General features: G+C 42.1%; 1 protein-coding gene and 1 pseudogene across 5 annotated transcripts in view; both read right to left on the reverse strand.

Annotated features, from left to right (window-relative positions):
• The window catches only part of LOC112262262 (zinc finger protein 554-like), a 141,488-nt gene that overhangs the window by 41,326 nt on the left and 84,850 nt on the right, over positions 1–15,312 (reverse strand). The gene's annotated exons all lie outside the window — the stretch shown is intronic.
• The window catches only part of LOC121847777, a 30,458-nt pseudogene that overhangs the window by 9,214 nt on the left and 5,932 nt on the right, over positions 1–15,312 (reverse strand).

Here is a 15,312-nt window from a genome sequence, read left to right on the forward strand (position 1 = left end):
CCCCGTTCTAGTGAGTAGCCAGCTAATCTTTATATTTCAAGTCTAGCCAACTTCAAATCAAAGTTATTGGTTCACTTGGATCTATTTGCTTGCTACCAAGGCAGAACAGTTGAAGTGTGATGATTGCACCCTCCTGTCCATCTCCAACTGTTTGAACAACATAGCCTGTTCACTTTGTTTAGATATTGAAATCAAGTGGCCTACCTGGACAAGAAGATGCTTATTTCTCGGAATGAGAACGAGTTGCCAATTCCTTTTATGAATGTATTTTTTTTTCTTTACATACATACATTGCACATTTATAAAACACAGACTAGACAGCAAGCACATGTGTGCTATGTGGCTAAAATACAGCTAGCGGTACGTGGTACCACAAAACCAAGCTTGCGACAGAACTGAACATTAATTTTCCACAATCATATTTTTTTTTAAATATTTTTTTTTACCCCTTCTCCCCAATTTTGTGGTATCAATTGGTAGTTACAGTCTTGTCCCATCGCTTGCAACTCAGATTCAACCACAAAGACCAGGGAGGTTTTCCAATGCCTCGCAAATAAGGGCACCCCGGTAGATGGGTAAAACATTTTAAAAAGCAGACATTGAATATACCTTTCAGCATGGTGAAGTTATGAATTACACTTTGGATACACTCAGTCACAACAAATATATAGGCGTTCTTCCTAACTCCGTTGCTGGAGAGGAAGGAAACCGCTCAGGAACATCATCACGAGGCCAATTGTGACTTTTAAACAGTTACAGAGTTTCATGGCTGAGAGAAGAAAACTGAGGATGGATCAACAACATTATAGTTAATCCACAACACTAACACAAATGACAAGAGTGAAAAGAAGGAAGCCTGTACAGAATAAAAATATTCCAAAACATGCCTCCTGTTTGCAATAAGGCACTAAAGTAATACTGCAAAAAAATATGGCAAAGAAATAAAAGTCCTGAATGCAAAGCGTTACGTTTGGGGCAAATCCAATACATCACTGAGTAACACATCATATTTTCAAGCATGGTGATGGCCGCATCATGTTATGGGTTAGCTTGTAAATTGGCAAAGGACTACGGAAATAGAGCTAGGCGCAGGCAAATGCCTAGTGGAAAACCTGGTTCAGTTTGCTTTCCAACAGACACTGGGAAAGAGTTCACCTTTCAGAAGGACAATAACTCAAAACACAAGGCCAAATATATACTGGAGTTACTTACCAAGATGATGTTGAATGTTCCTGAGGGGCCTAAATACAGTTTAGACTTAAATCTACTTGAAAATCTATTGCAAGACTTGAAAATGGCTGTGGAGCAATTATCAACAACTAACTTGGCAGAGTTTGAAGAATTAAAAACTTGTGTGCAAATATTGTACAATCCAGGTGTGGAAAGATCTTAGACACTCACAGCTGTAATCGCTGTGATTCTAACATGCATTGACTTAGGGGTGTGAATACTTTTGTAAATGAGATATTTCTGTATTTTCATTATGGGTTATTGTGTATTTTCATTATGGGGTATTGTGTAGATGGTCGAGTTATTATATTTTTAATCCATTTTGAATTCAGGCTGTAACAAAATATGGAATAAGTCAAGGGCTATGAATACTTTCTGAAGGCACTGTAGAATGCAAAATATATATATACAAATAAAAACAAAATTCTTGTGATACATGCATTTCAAACATTAATTTGAATTAATTGGATATAATCGCCCAGCCCTATACAGTTGAAGTCAGAGGTTTACATACACTTAGGTTGGAGTCATTAAAACTCGTTTTCCAACCACTCCACAAATTTCTTGTAAACAAACTATAGTTTTGGAAAGTCGGTTAGGACATCTACTTCGTGCATGACACAAGTCATTTTTCCAAATATTGTTTACAGTCAGATTATTTCACTTATAATTCAATGTATCACAATTCCAGTGGGTCAGAATTTGACTGTGCCATTAAACAGCTTGGAAAATTCCCCAAAATTAGGTCATGGCTTTAAAAGCTTCTGTTAGGCTAATTGACATCATTTGAATCAATTGGCGGTGTACCTGTGGATGTATTTCAAGGCCTACCTTCAAACGCACTGCCTCTTTGCTTGACATCACGGGAAAATCTAAAGAAATCAGCCAAGACGTCAGAAAAAACATTGTAGACCTCCACAAGTCAAGTTCATCCTTGGGAACAACTTCCAAATGCCTGAAGGTACCAGGTTAATCTGTACAAACAATAGTACGCAAGTATAAACACCATGGGACCACGCAGCTGTCATACCGCTCAGGAAGGAGACACGTTCTGTCTCCTGGAGATGAACGTACTTTGGTAAGAATAGTGCAAATCAATCCCAGAACAGCAGCAAAGGACCTTGTGAAGATCCTGGAGGAAACAGGTACAAAAGTATCGATATCCACAGTAAAACAAGTCCTAAATTGACATAACCTGAAAGGCCGCTCAGCAAGGGAGTAGCCCCTGCTCCAAAACCACCATAAAAATGCCAGACTACGGTTTACAACTGCACATGGGAACAAAGATCGTACTTTTTGGAGAAATGTCCCCTGGTCTGATGAAACAGAAATAGAACTCTTTGGCCATAACGACCATCGTTATGTTTGGAGGAAAAAGGGGGAGGCTAGCAAGCCGAAGAAAACCATCCCAACCGTGAAGCACAGAGGTGGCAGCATCATGTTGTGGGGGTGTTTTGCTGCAGGAGGGACTGGTGCACTTCACAAAATAGATGGCATCATGAGGAAGTAAAATTATGTGGATATATTGAAGCAACATCTCAAGACATCAGTCAGGAAGTTAAAGCTTGGTCGCAAATGGGTCTTCCAAATGGACAGTGACCCAAAGCATACTTCCAAAGTTGTGGTAAAATGGTTTAAGGACATCAAAGTCAAGGTATTGGAGTGGCCATCACAAAGCCCTGACCTCAATCCTATAGAACATTTATGGGCAGAACTGAAAAAGTGTATGTGAGCAAGAAGGCCTACAAACCTGACTCAGTTACACCAGCTCTGTCAGGAGGAATGTGCCAAAATTCACCCAACTTATTGTGGGAAGCTTGTGGAAGGCTACCTGAAATGTTTGACCCAAGTTAAACAATTTAAATGCAATGCTACCAAATACTAATTGAGTGTATGTAAAACTTCTGACCCACTGGGAATGAGAAGAAATAAATCACTCAACTATTATTCTGACATTTCCCATTCTTAAAATAAAGTGGTGATCCTAACTGACCTAAAACAGGGAATTTTTACCAATATTAAATGTCAGGAATTGTGAAAAACTGAGTTTAAATGTATTTGGCTAAGGTCTATGTAAACTTCCGACTTCAACTGTACATGCCTTATACACTGCTCAAAAAAATAAAAGGAACACTTAAACAACACAATGTAACTCCAAGTCAATCACACTTCTATGAAATGAAACTGTCCACTTAGGAAGCAACACTGATTGACAATAAATTCCACATGCTGTTGTGCAAATGGAATAGACAACAGGTGGAAAATATAGGTAATTAGCAAGACACAGGTGGTTCTGCAGGTGGTGACCACAGACCACTTCTCAGTTCCTATGCTTCCTGGCTGATGTTTTGGTCACTTTTGAATGCTGGCGGTGATTTCACTCTAGTGGTAGCATGAGACGGAGTCTACAACCCACACAAGTGGCTCATGTAGTGCAGCTCATCCAGGATGGCACATCAATGCGATCTGTGGCAAGAAGGTTTGCTGTGTCTGTCAGCGTAGTGTCCAGAGCATGGAGGCTCTACCAGGAGACAGGCCAGTACATCAGGAGATGTGGAGGAGGCCGTAGGAGGGCAACAACCCAGCAGCAGGACCGCTACCTCCGCCTTTGTGCAAGGAGGAGCACTGCCAGAGCCCTGCAAAATGACCTACAGCAGGCCACAAATGTGCATGTGTCTGCTCAAAAGGTCAGAAACAGACTCCATGAGGGTGGTATGAGGGCCCGACGTCCACAGGTGGGGGTTGTGCTTACAGCCCAACACCGTGCAGGACGTTTGGCATTTGCCAGAGAACACCAAGATTGGCAAATCCGCCACTGGCGCTCTGTGCTCTTCACAGATGAAAGCAGGTTCACACTGAGCACATGTGACAGACGTGACAGAGTCTGGAGACGCTGTGGAGAATGTTCTGCTGCCTGCAACATCCTCCAGCATGACCGGTTTGGCGGTGGGTCAGTCATGGTGTGGGGTGGCATTTCTTTGGGGGGCCGCACAGCCCTCCATGTGCTCACCAGAGGTAGCCCGACTTCCATTAGGTACCGAGATGAGATCCTCAGACCCCTTGTGAGACCATATGCTGGTGCGGTTGGCCCTGGGTTCCTCCTAATGCAAGACAATGCTAGACCTCATGTGGCTGGAGTGTGTCAGCAGTTCCTGCAAGAGGAAGGCATTGATGCTATGGACCGCCCGTTCCCCAGACCTGAATCCAGTTGAGCACATCTGAGACATCATGTCTCGCTCCATTCACCAACGCCACGTTGCAGCACAGACTTTAGTCCAGGTCTGGGAGGAGATCCCTCAGGAGACCATCCACCACCTCATCAGGAGCAAACCCAGGCATTGTAGGGAGGTCATACAGGCACATGGAGGCCACACACCCTACTGAGCCTCATTTTGACTTGTTTTAAGGACATTACATCAAAGTTGGATCAGCCTGTAGTGTGGTTTTCCACTTTAATTTTGAGTGTGACTCCAAATCCAGACCTCCATCGGTTGATACATTTGATTTTCATTGATAATTTGTGTCATTTTGTTGTCAGCACATTCATCTATGTAAAGAAAAAGTATTTAATAAGAATATTTCATTCATTCAGATCTAGGATGTGTTATTTTCGTGTTCCCTTTATTTTTTTGAGCAGTGTATATATATATATATATATCACACAACGTTGGATGCAATATTCTACACTGAAATCGGTAACTCTTGTAATTGCAAATGAGTCTGTGGATCTTTTTCGTGCCGACAACAATGACAATTCATCTTTGTCTTTAATGCAGGGTTTGATCTAACCGTCAGAAGCTACCGAGTGGAATGTTTTTTCTTCTGGTATCTCCTCTCTGAGAACCTCTTCCCGCAGTGCGTACAGGCAAACAGCCTCTCTACCATGTGGACCTTCCGGATGCATCTTCAGCTGTTGCAAGAATCTCTTCTGACAATGGGGTCAGCTGTATTATTTCTACCCTGTGTGGACCCTCTGGTGTCTCTTCAGGTGACCAGCCTGGGCAAAGGCCATGGGACACTGGGTACAGCTGAAGGGTTTCTCCCCCGTATGGACCCTCTGGTGCCTCTTCAGGTCACCAGCCTGAGCGAAGGCCATGGGACACTGGGTACAGCTGAAGGGTTTCACCCCTGTGTGGACCCTCTGGTGGATCTCCACCTTCTGGGGGCAGCTGAAGCCTTTGTTACAGAAAATGCAGAGGAACCGTTTCTCTTTACTTTTGCCTGATGTTGCTCCTCCACGCCGAGCCTGGGCTCTAGCCCTGTCGTTTGAGTTCAATCCCTTATCGAAAAGGACGAGGCGGTGTGGATCAGTAGGCCCCATTGATCTGGACACTGGGTCGCGATTCCTGAACGTGTGTAAAGGGGAGTGGGTAGCGACATTTGGATTTGTCTCTAAGCTTTCCCTGTAATCTAAGAAATCTCTGCCCTGTGTGAGTCCATCTCCTAGGTGACTATCTGCATTCCATGTGGGAGGAACGTCGCCCTCCACTTTCACAGTCACTTCATCTACGCCCAGAACCTCGCCTTTCTCATCTAGGCACCCTTCAGAGTATACACTACTACTGTACTGGTTCCAGTCCCCTCTAGACAGATCAGTCCGTGTCTCTAAACCCAAGGATATGTTACCAGGGTCCATTTCTGTAGCATAAGAACAAGACGGTTCATCCCCGCCAGTGTCTAATGAGTCACCATCAACATTACCACGGGAATGATCAGTCCTCTGGTTCTGGTGAAATACTGGTAAATACTCTGAGCCAGGAGGACAGCCCAGTCTCCCCAGGCCCAGTATCTCTGGGCCTGATGATCTGTATTCAGATCCTCTGTGTAATTGCATTTGTGTTACAGTTAAAGTCTCGGTGTCTGTCTCAGACTTGAGGACGGCGATCGGCGTTCCACTGACCTCCGTGATGCTGTGTCTGGTCCTGGGCCGCGCAGTGGTGGGGTCCTTTGTGGCTACAGGGGGCTCTCCAGCCGTTCCATTCTGGATGTCTCTGCTATGCCGTGGGTCCTGCTTTCCTTCAGACCTCTCCTGCTTGACCCCAGGACCTGCAGCCTCTGTAGACTGACACAAGAAGAGTGGAGGTTATTAACAGATAACAATGTCGTAGGGAAGTCTCACAAGCTCCCTTATGGCAGATAAAAGAGGATGTACATGTAAGCAAGTGAAAAGCTGAGGGGAACCTTTCTGAAGTGAACTGGTCACATGATGCACTGTAATTTAATGGAACACAATTCCACTAACCTCTATCACGATAATGTTCTGTGGTGAGGTTCCACTCCCCTCATCAACAGTGATTAGTTGGTCATCTCTGCATGTATTGTGTCCCGCTGGATTCACAAAGCTCTTGTGGCCTCCAGAGAGATGTATTTCACCTGAGAGAATGATTGGGGAAAAGAGGTGGTTTAGGTGCTGTCAATGGTATATTGTACACTATTGACACTGTCTACAATTGACAAGGATGTAAAGTAGCAATTCTCATAACTTCTTGATATAATATTTACTGATTGATGTATTATATTCCATGCATAACACTGTTTTCATTGTGTAAATAGAATATGCAGTAAATCAAGAATCTGGTTAGAATATGAGTGTCTTTGCGCAAGATAGCTTACTAATCAGGGGAATTATTGCACACTATCCAACAACTGACCAATACCTAATTATGTGTAATACATCCGAACACAGAGCGGATTGGGGCGAGTCACTAAACTATATATTAACGGTGCTGCGCAGCCTCCGCCAAAATGTACCTCTTGCCATTCTTCTGTGTCGGTCAAGGATCTTGACACTACTGGGACTGGCAACGACACGCTCCCGTGCCACCTTCAGTTCCAGTAGCTGTAGTTTCCTCCGTAATGCCCTGTTTTCTTTCTGGCTTTGAGTTATTTCCAAACGAAACACTGCATAGTCATCATCTACGAGTTTACAGACCTCTGCCACGGCTGCATTCGCCAGCACCTCCATGATGGAGGCTATTTGAGTGTGAAAAACCATACAGTTAGCCATTGTTAGCTAACGTTACATAGATAACATCTATCAATCAATTCGTCTTCAACGCAAATTAAACACTACATGGGGTACGTATGTGATGCTGTACAGTTAAATTCGTTATATTTTGAGTTCCATGATGTTAATAAACGTATAAATAACAACAATAAAACCGCTAACGTGGAAATTGTTCATGGTCACTGTTCACTTCTTCTTCTCTGGTATAGTGTCGCCTTATTCTGAAACGTCACAGTGATCCTGGCGAGTTATCAGTTGCAATCGTGTTTCTATTTCCGGCAACATTCGCGAAACGCTAGCGCGTGCTAGAGGCGGGAGGTGAAAGCTGCAAAAGAGGTACCTTTAGTTGAGAGCTTGATAGTTTTACAATGACAGAACCGCACAAAATCCTAATATCGATCAACATGACAAGCATGATGTGTTCAGTACGAGGCTATTACAATAATTGGATGAAGAGGTCGTTTTTACAACAAGAATGTTTTGAACACCATCTCTACGACGTCGATCTGTATGTACCTGTGGAGCCCCATAGGACCCGCATCCACCTTTGCGGCTCTGGCTCAAAGCGTTGAACCTAAAGAAACTTCCAAAACGTCTTTTCGTGTGCTCCTACCACTTCTTTGACAAGAAGCCTAAAGTGGAGCATCCTTACCCAGACAAATGGCTTGGCTACTATCCTCCATTGTTTTTTCACCTTTATTTAACCAGGTAGGCTAGTTGAGAACAAGTTCTCATTTACAACTGCGACCTGGCCAAGATAAAGCATAGCAGTGTGAACAGACAACAACACAGAGTTACATATGGAGTAAACAATTAACAAGTCAATAACACAGTAGAAAAATAAGAAAAAAAGGAGTCTATATACTTGTGTGCAAAGGGCACGAGGAGGTAGATGAATAATTACAATTTTGCAGATTAACACTGGAGTGATAAATGATCAGATGGTCATGTACAGGTAGAGATACTGGTGTGCAAAAGAGCAGAAAAGTAAATAAATATAAACAGTATGGGGATGAGGTAGGTAAATTGGGTGGGCTATTTACCGATAGACTATGTACAGCTGCAGCGATCGGTTAGCTGCTCAGATAGCAGATGTTTAAAGTTGGTGAGGGAGATAAAAGTCTCCAACTTCAGCGATTTTTGCAATTCGTTCCAGTCACAGGCAGCAGAGAACTGGAACGAAAGGCGGCCAAATGAGGTGCCAAATGAGGTGCTTTAGGGATGATCAGTGAGATACACCTGCTGGAGCGCGTGCTACGGGTGGGTGTTGCCATCGTGACCAGTGAACTGAGATAAGGCGGAGCTTTACCTAGCATGGACTTGTAGATGACCTAGAGCCAGTGGGTCTGGCGACGAATATGTAGCGAGGGCCAGCCGACTAGAGCTTAGATGCATTCATGAAGAAGGGTTGGTCAGACAGTCATCAGTGACAGTTAAGCCAAACGCTTGAGCAGTTTGCCTGCTCTCATTGTGTCTCCCTCTTGCATCTAAGCACAGTCATAATAGCACAATTTATTTCCTCCACAACTCAACCAAAAATCTAATTTTATATATACTTAATTATTATGATTATTAAATATTATTAGGAGCGTTCATGCAGTATGGGGTTTTATTGTACGGTTTTGTCCATGAACTTGTTTAACAAGCCATACTGATTTCTGAACCAGGGCTTCACAAACCGTGATCTGCTACATAAGAGGAAGGTCAAATGAACAATTCCAGCCTTCACAAAAAGAGGCGCACAGCTGTCAGAAGAGGAGACCACATGTACACGACGGATAGCTAACGTGCGGGTTGATGTGGAACGCGTAATTCAAAGGCTCAAACGGTTTAGAATCATCTCACAGACAGTGCCAATCAACCTCTCATCTAAAATGGACAAAGTACTTTGAATCTGTGCTGCATTGTGTAACCTGCGTGGTGATATCGATCATGAAGACGCTGAATGAAAGTTCTCAAAAGTTATGTTAAATAAATGTAAATTCATTCTATAACAACTCGACTTAATTATTAGTTTTACATACTCATTAATATTAAAAACAAAGGCAAAAACAATTTCCACAACACTGAGACTGTTGATGCATTAAGTCAGGCTTTTTAATTGAAAAACAATTTGTTAATGGTAACTGAAAACAGGAGAGACATCTGACTACATACGTCTACAGAGCTGCATATATTTGTCACTATATTTTGCCTTCCTGATGCTCCTCAACAATAAATGGCAGGATGTGTGTTGAGTAGAATGCCTTCAACCCCTGGACAGCCTCTGCATCATAGGGAACAGGGATGTCAACTTGCTGGGACGGAGTCCAGATGAACACCTTACTTTTTCACAGTCCTGTGCTAAACAGACCAATTTGCATCTGCATGTATTAGCCACGTGGCCCATGTGGTTGCAGTTGGGGTGTGCCCTCCACCACCTTCACATTACAGGCTTTCCCATTGAAGACAACATCCAGAGAAAACCGCCCTTTCCCATGACAGGACACTTGATCTCAAACAGCTCCTTGGTGTTCAGCACTCCGTCAGGGCTTGCTGATAGCCATGACTCTTCAACACTGACAACAGTGCCTCTGTGGGCCACAGAGTATCCACAGTCTTCCAGCCACTGAGAGGCCATCAGCTCATTATCTTCAAATACATTAAAATGGTACAGCCACAAATAAATAGTCCTTTCAGTCCAATTTTACCTAGGATGCTACTGGCTGTGATATGATTGTTGGTTCAGCATTAACACACTTATAGAGCAGACTCCCCACAGGCAGATTCAGGTGTCTCAAGCTCCTATTCAATTCCTCCTGTGAGTGGAATGCAGGAGTGGGAGGCAGGGGATGACATTCTGGACACTTTTCTGCATATTGGTCACTGGCTTTATGGTGTGTATAGTCAATGCTGTTTAACCGCTTTGGCTCAAGGTTCCTCCGAGTCCCTGCATTCCATTGTCACTGCTAATCTGTGCAGACTATGCCAGTTAGCCCACTGGACACTGCACCTGTGATAGAATGTTTGTTGCAAAAAAAATCACATTATTAACAATTGTGTGACTGAGGACTATGTGATCAACTTAATCAAAAACACATGCAAGTTTCATCATAAACTTACCTTGCTATTGTTCCCAATGAGATGAGACCACTTATACTGACCATACTTTAGGCATTACCCCCCCAACCACAAGGATATTTTTTTACAAACCTTATTCACCCAGAAAAAAAAACAATAACACTAAAGACGCTAATAACACTAAAGAAATACATGTGAAGCTGATATGTTTAAATACATTTTATACCCTACTCCATGCTTCACCTACCTTGCTTCACCAACATGAGATTTGACAGGATACTTACAGATTCCCCACATAAAAACAGCAGTTATGTTGATCCACAAATACATGTTATTAACATAACCAATAAATAAGGACATTCTCAATTCAGCTTTCATCCAACAAAACGTTTGTTCTAATTGCTATGTTAAGGCTGACTATTGTATCTGTGTCTAGATAAGGCAGTATTGAGCACTTTCATCTATGAAAAGGAACGAAGTAAATAGGCTATAAACATAAATTAAAAGACCAAGTAATGCGGAGATTGATCATAGATATCATCTGAGAACTCAATCATAAATTTGTCTATGGATTATAGTAACTCTCACCACAACACATGGAGACTACTTGTATGCTATGTTAAGTAAAGTTAGAAATAGAAATGCAAGTGACTTTGCTTATTAGCCCGACCTTCCAAAGAATTGAGGCTGCATGACTTTCCAAGGCAAGCGCATCCAGCAGTCTCTACTGATCCGATGTTGAATAAAAGTGCCCAAGCAGCGTGGTAAGAGCTGCTTGATTGGCTGGGCTGAACATCGGCCTTAAAATAGCATTCGTTTTCCCTCCTCCTGGTGAAGCCATTTGTGTGTGTTCCCAAGTGGGAGCCATGTTTTGCTTTTGTTTATTTGTTAAGATGTGTTAATGATGCGCGTTTTTTTATTATTAGCCAGCGGTCTGAGGTAATTCGCTGGCGTTAACGGAAGTTGTAAAACGGAAACACAAACACAATCGCATTCGAATAGAACTGGGTCAAGTGGGCGGGGCTACATACGGGGAATAGTGCCAGTCGGTATTAAATAGAACGTTGTGGGTACCTGTGGTGAAAACAACCTGTGGTTAACTAATTGTCTAGCAGCAAAAACATTTTTCAACCGCAATTTTGTTGTTGTGTGCTTGTTTAAGTCCATTACAAAACTACATTTAAGAAACATTGTCAGCTCCCAAGCACTCTCACTATTTTGACAAACGTAATATTGTTCTTCACTCATGCCCATTTTCATGAAGGCGCTAACGTTAGCCACGCAAGTGCTAGCTAATTACCAACCAGAACATTAACATTAAACTAGCCAAGACCAACAACACACTATAAACTAAAGCAACAAGTAGTGTGTGGAGTTACAAACGGACTATACAAAAAAAAAGTTAAATGTCTTACCTGTGATGACATTTTTTCCACACAGATAGCTAACGTTACGTGTAGCCTACTTGGAGACCGGTTCCCCACAATTGTCCATTCTTCAACACCAAATAAATAGCCTGAAGCAGGAATGAATGTAAGGCTGTATGGTCCAGTACAGGCTCAAAGTAAAATAACTAGTGGGGGTACGCCGTCCCGGTAAAACATGAGCCTATCACAATAATGAAAACAAAATGTCAAGAAAACTGTAGGGTATCACACCATTATCAGAGGAAATTTTGCCATTTTGCAGAGATGAGTGGCCGAAACCTAGACGTGTGCTGACAGCAGTGGAGGCATACATATTGACCTAATGACAATCTCAAATGTCATTATACTTTTTGGTGTTTTGTTTAACAAATATCTCTTTTAATTCGCCACTGTTTAATGCGGGGAAATATGTTGCAATGGATGAACGTGTGCTGCTAGCCTAATAAAGGAGACCTTTGAAGTGATTGATTGATTATCAATCAGATGAAAACATCATGAGTCATTACTGGTTGTGTTTATGCCACAATAAAAGGTAATGCATATTAAAAGTAAAATGATAAATCTTTATGACTAAGCATTTTTTTCTGCAGTTTTCGGTTTGGCTATTTGTTCCAAATGTATGTGGCGGTTCTAGCTTGTATGGCGCCCTGGGCGAAACCCCCCTTCAGCTCCCGCCCGCACCCTGGGCGGCTGCCCATGTCGCCAGCACCTAAATCCGCTACTGATTTGTATTAGTCTATAAATAAATCTCTTTGCCAAAATTCGTAGTCTCTCCCATGTCTTATTCGACTAGTATTTTTGAAAGTGTAAGGATAATAATTCAGCCATAGTTGTTCTGAAATGTTTATTGCTTGCCAACATTTCACTCCCTCTTCTATGTTTAATATAACACACACATACATGAATTATTCATTTCGGTTGTCTATCCTGACGTGAAGCTTGTTCTATACAAAGCATTTGACTCTGATCTGTGCCAGAGAAAGTATTTGACTCTATACACAAAATTAACACATTACTCTGCCTCAAAACAATGATAACCTCTCAACCAGTGGCATGCGGCCTATTTAGGTGAGCGCTGATGCCGCACCCATGATAAGCAGTGCCCACTTTGCCAAAGGCAGGGGTGCAAAATATTATTTAGCTTGTTCGTGCCCAGCGCGCCTCTCAAGGGTGATGTTGGAGAGACGCAGCGCTGTGGCGCTCCAACAAATTAATTTAACATAAACTATGTAGCCTACGGTTGAAAGAGTAGTCGTCTATTTGGTTTTTCTGTAGCCTATTACAATGTCATGAGACAGACACTTTTAAATGTATTAACCAGGAGAAAATCAACTAAAAAGGCACGCGGGCAGATAGCTTTGGAACGGCTGCGGAATAATGAGAAAGAGGGGGACAACGAATGGTGTTGAAAGTTATTCATTTCAACAATTGTCTTCATTTGAATTCGACTTCAACTAACTACAAGAAGGGTTTGTTTGAGCCCATTTCTTCCTGTTTGAAAGACGCAATTATGCTATCCATAGATTTGTCAGAATAGCCAAATCCTCAAATACTCCTTATTAAATAAACACCCCCGTGTTAATATTATTTATTTATTTATTTATTATTTAACCTTTATTTAACTAGGCAAGTCAGTTAAGAACAAATTCTTATTTACAATGACGGCCTATCAAAAGGCAAAAGGCCTCCTGTGGGGACAGGGCTGGGATTAAAAATTAAAAATATAGGACAAAACATACATCACGACAAGAGAGACAACAACATAGCATGACAGCAACACATGAAAACACAGCATGGTAGCAGCACAACATGACAACAACATGGTAGCAGCACAACATGGTAGCAACACAAAACATGGTACAAACATTATTGCGCACAGACAACAGCACAAAGGGTTAGAAGGTAAAGACAATACATCACAGGAAGCAGCCACAACTGTCAGTAAGAGTGTCCATGATTGTCTTTGAATGAAGAGATCCAGTTTGAGTGTTTTTTGCAGCTCATTCCAGTCGCTAGCTGCAGCGAATTGAAAAGAGGAGCGACTCAGGGATGTGTGTGCTTTGGGGACCTTTAACAAAATGTGACTGGCAGAACGGGTGTTGTATGTGGAGGATGAGGGCTGCAGTAGTTATAGGGCGACATAGTTCCCTGCTTCCGGTCTTCTACAACAACTGTGTGACCATAGCTATGACTCTCTTTGACTCTGCAACTGGACCTAAACTACAACTGTTGCAGGCCTACCCTCAAATCACAGGGCTCTTCTCGCATGCTCTAATTCCCTACGTGGGAGCATTGCGAACCGTAGGATCGGGATTTTTAACCTGGTTACATGTCAACTGTATACTCTGTGTCGGTATTCATGTCATAAGAAAGAATTCCAGTCGACCACACCCCCACAAATTGAGGAAAACAATCATTCTTTCCCATTGAAAAAGAGCAATCTTTGTTTATTTGTTTGTTTATTTGAATGTTTGCACATTTGAAAATTAAATAGATAAATATCTCAGCCATTCACTGTCTTCTTGGTAAGAAACTCCAGTGTAGATTTGGCCTTGTGTTTTAGGTTATTGTCCTGCTGAAAGGTCAAGTCATATCCAAGTGTCTGGTAGAAGTGTCTGGCAAGTGTCTGGCATCTCCCACCTGTAGCACACGCTCCAGCAGGTATATCTCTCTAGTCACCCCCAAAACCAATTCTTTCTTTGGCCGCCTCTCCTTCCAGTTCTCTGCTGCCAATGACTGGAACGAACTACAAAAATCTCTGAAACTGGAAACACTTATCTCCCTCACTAGCTTTAAGCACCAACTGTCAGAGCAGCTCACAGATTACTGCACCTGTACATAGCCCACCTATAATTTAGCCCAAACAACTACCTCTTTCCCAACTGTATTTAATTTTTATTTATTTATTTATTTTGCTCCTTTGCACCCCATTATTTTTATTTCTACTTTGCACATTCTTCCATTGCAAAACTACCATTCCAGTGTTTTACTTGCTATATTGTATTTACTTTGCCACCATGGCCTTTTTTGCCTTTACCTCCCTTCTCACCTCATTTGCTCACATTGTATATAGACTTGTTTATACTGTATTATTGACTGTATGTTTGTTTTACTCCATGTGTAACTCTGTGTCGTTGTATCTGTCGAACTGCTTTGCTTTATCTTGGCCAGGTCGCAATTGTAAATGAGAACTTGTTCTCAACTTGCCTACCTGGTTAAATAAAGGTAAAATAAAATAAAATTAAAATAAAAAGCAGACTGAACCAGGTTTTCCTCTAGGATTTTGCCTGTGCTTAGCTCCATTCTGTTTGTTTTATCCTGAAAAACTCCCCAGTCCTTACCGATTACAAACATACCCATAACATAATGCTTGCTTGAAAATATGGAGAGTGGTACTCAGTAATGTGTTGTATTTGCTCCAAACATAACACTTCGTATTAAGGACATTGCTTTGCCACAATTGTTGCAGTATTACTTTAGTGCCTTGTTGCAAACAGGGTGCATGTTTCAGGATATTTTTTATTCTGTACAAGCTTCCTCCTTTTCACTCTGTTAATTAGGTTAGTATTGTGGAGTAACTACAATGTT

This window comes from Oncorhynchus tshawytscha, linkage group LG11, assembly GCF_018296145.1.
Source record: "Oncorhynchus tshawytscha isolate Ot180627B linkage group LG11, Otsh_v2.0, whole genome shotgun sequence".
Lineage (NCBI taxonomy): Eukaryota > Metazoa > Chordata > Actinopteri > Salmoniformes > Salmonidae > Oncorhynchus > Oncorhynchus tshawytscha.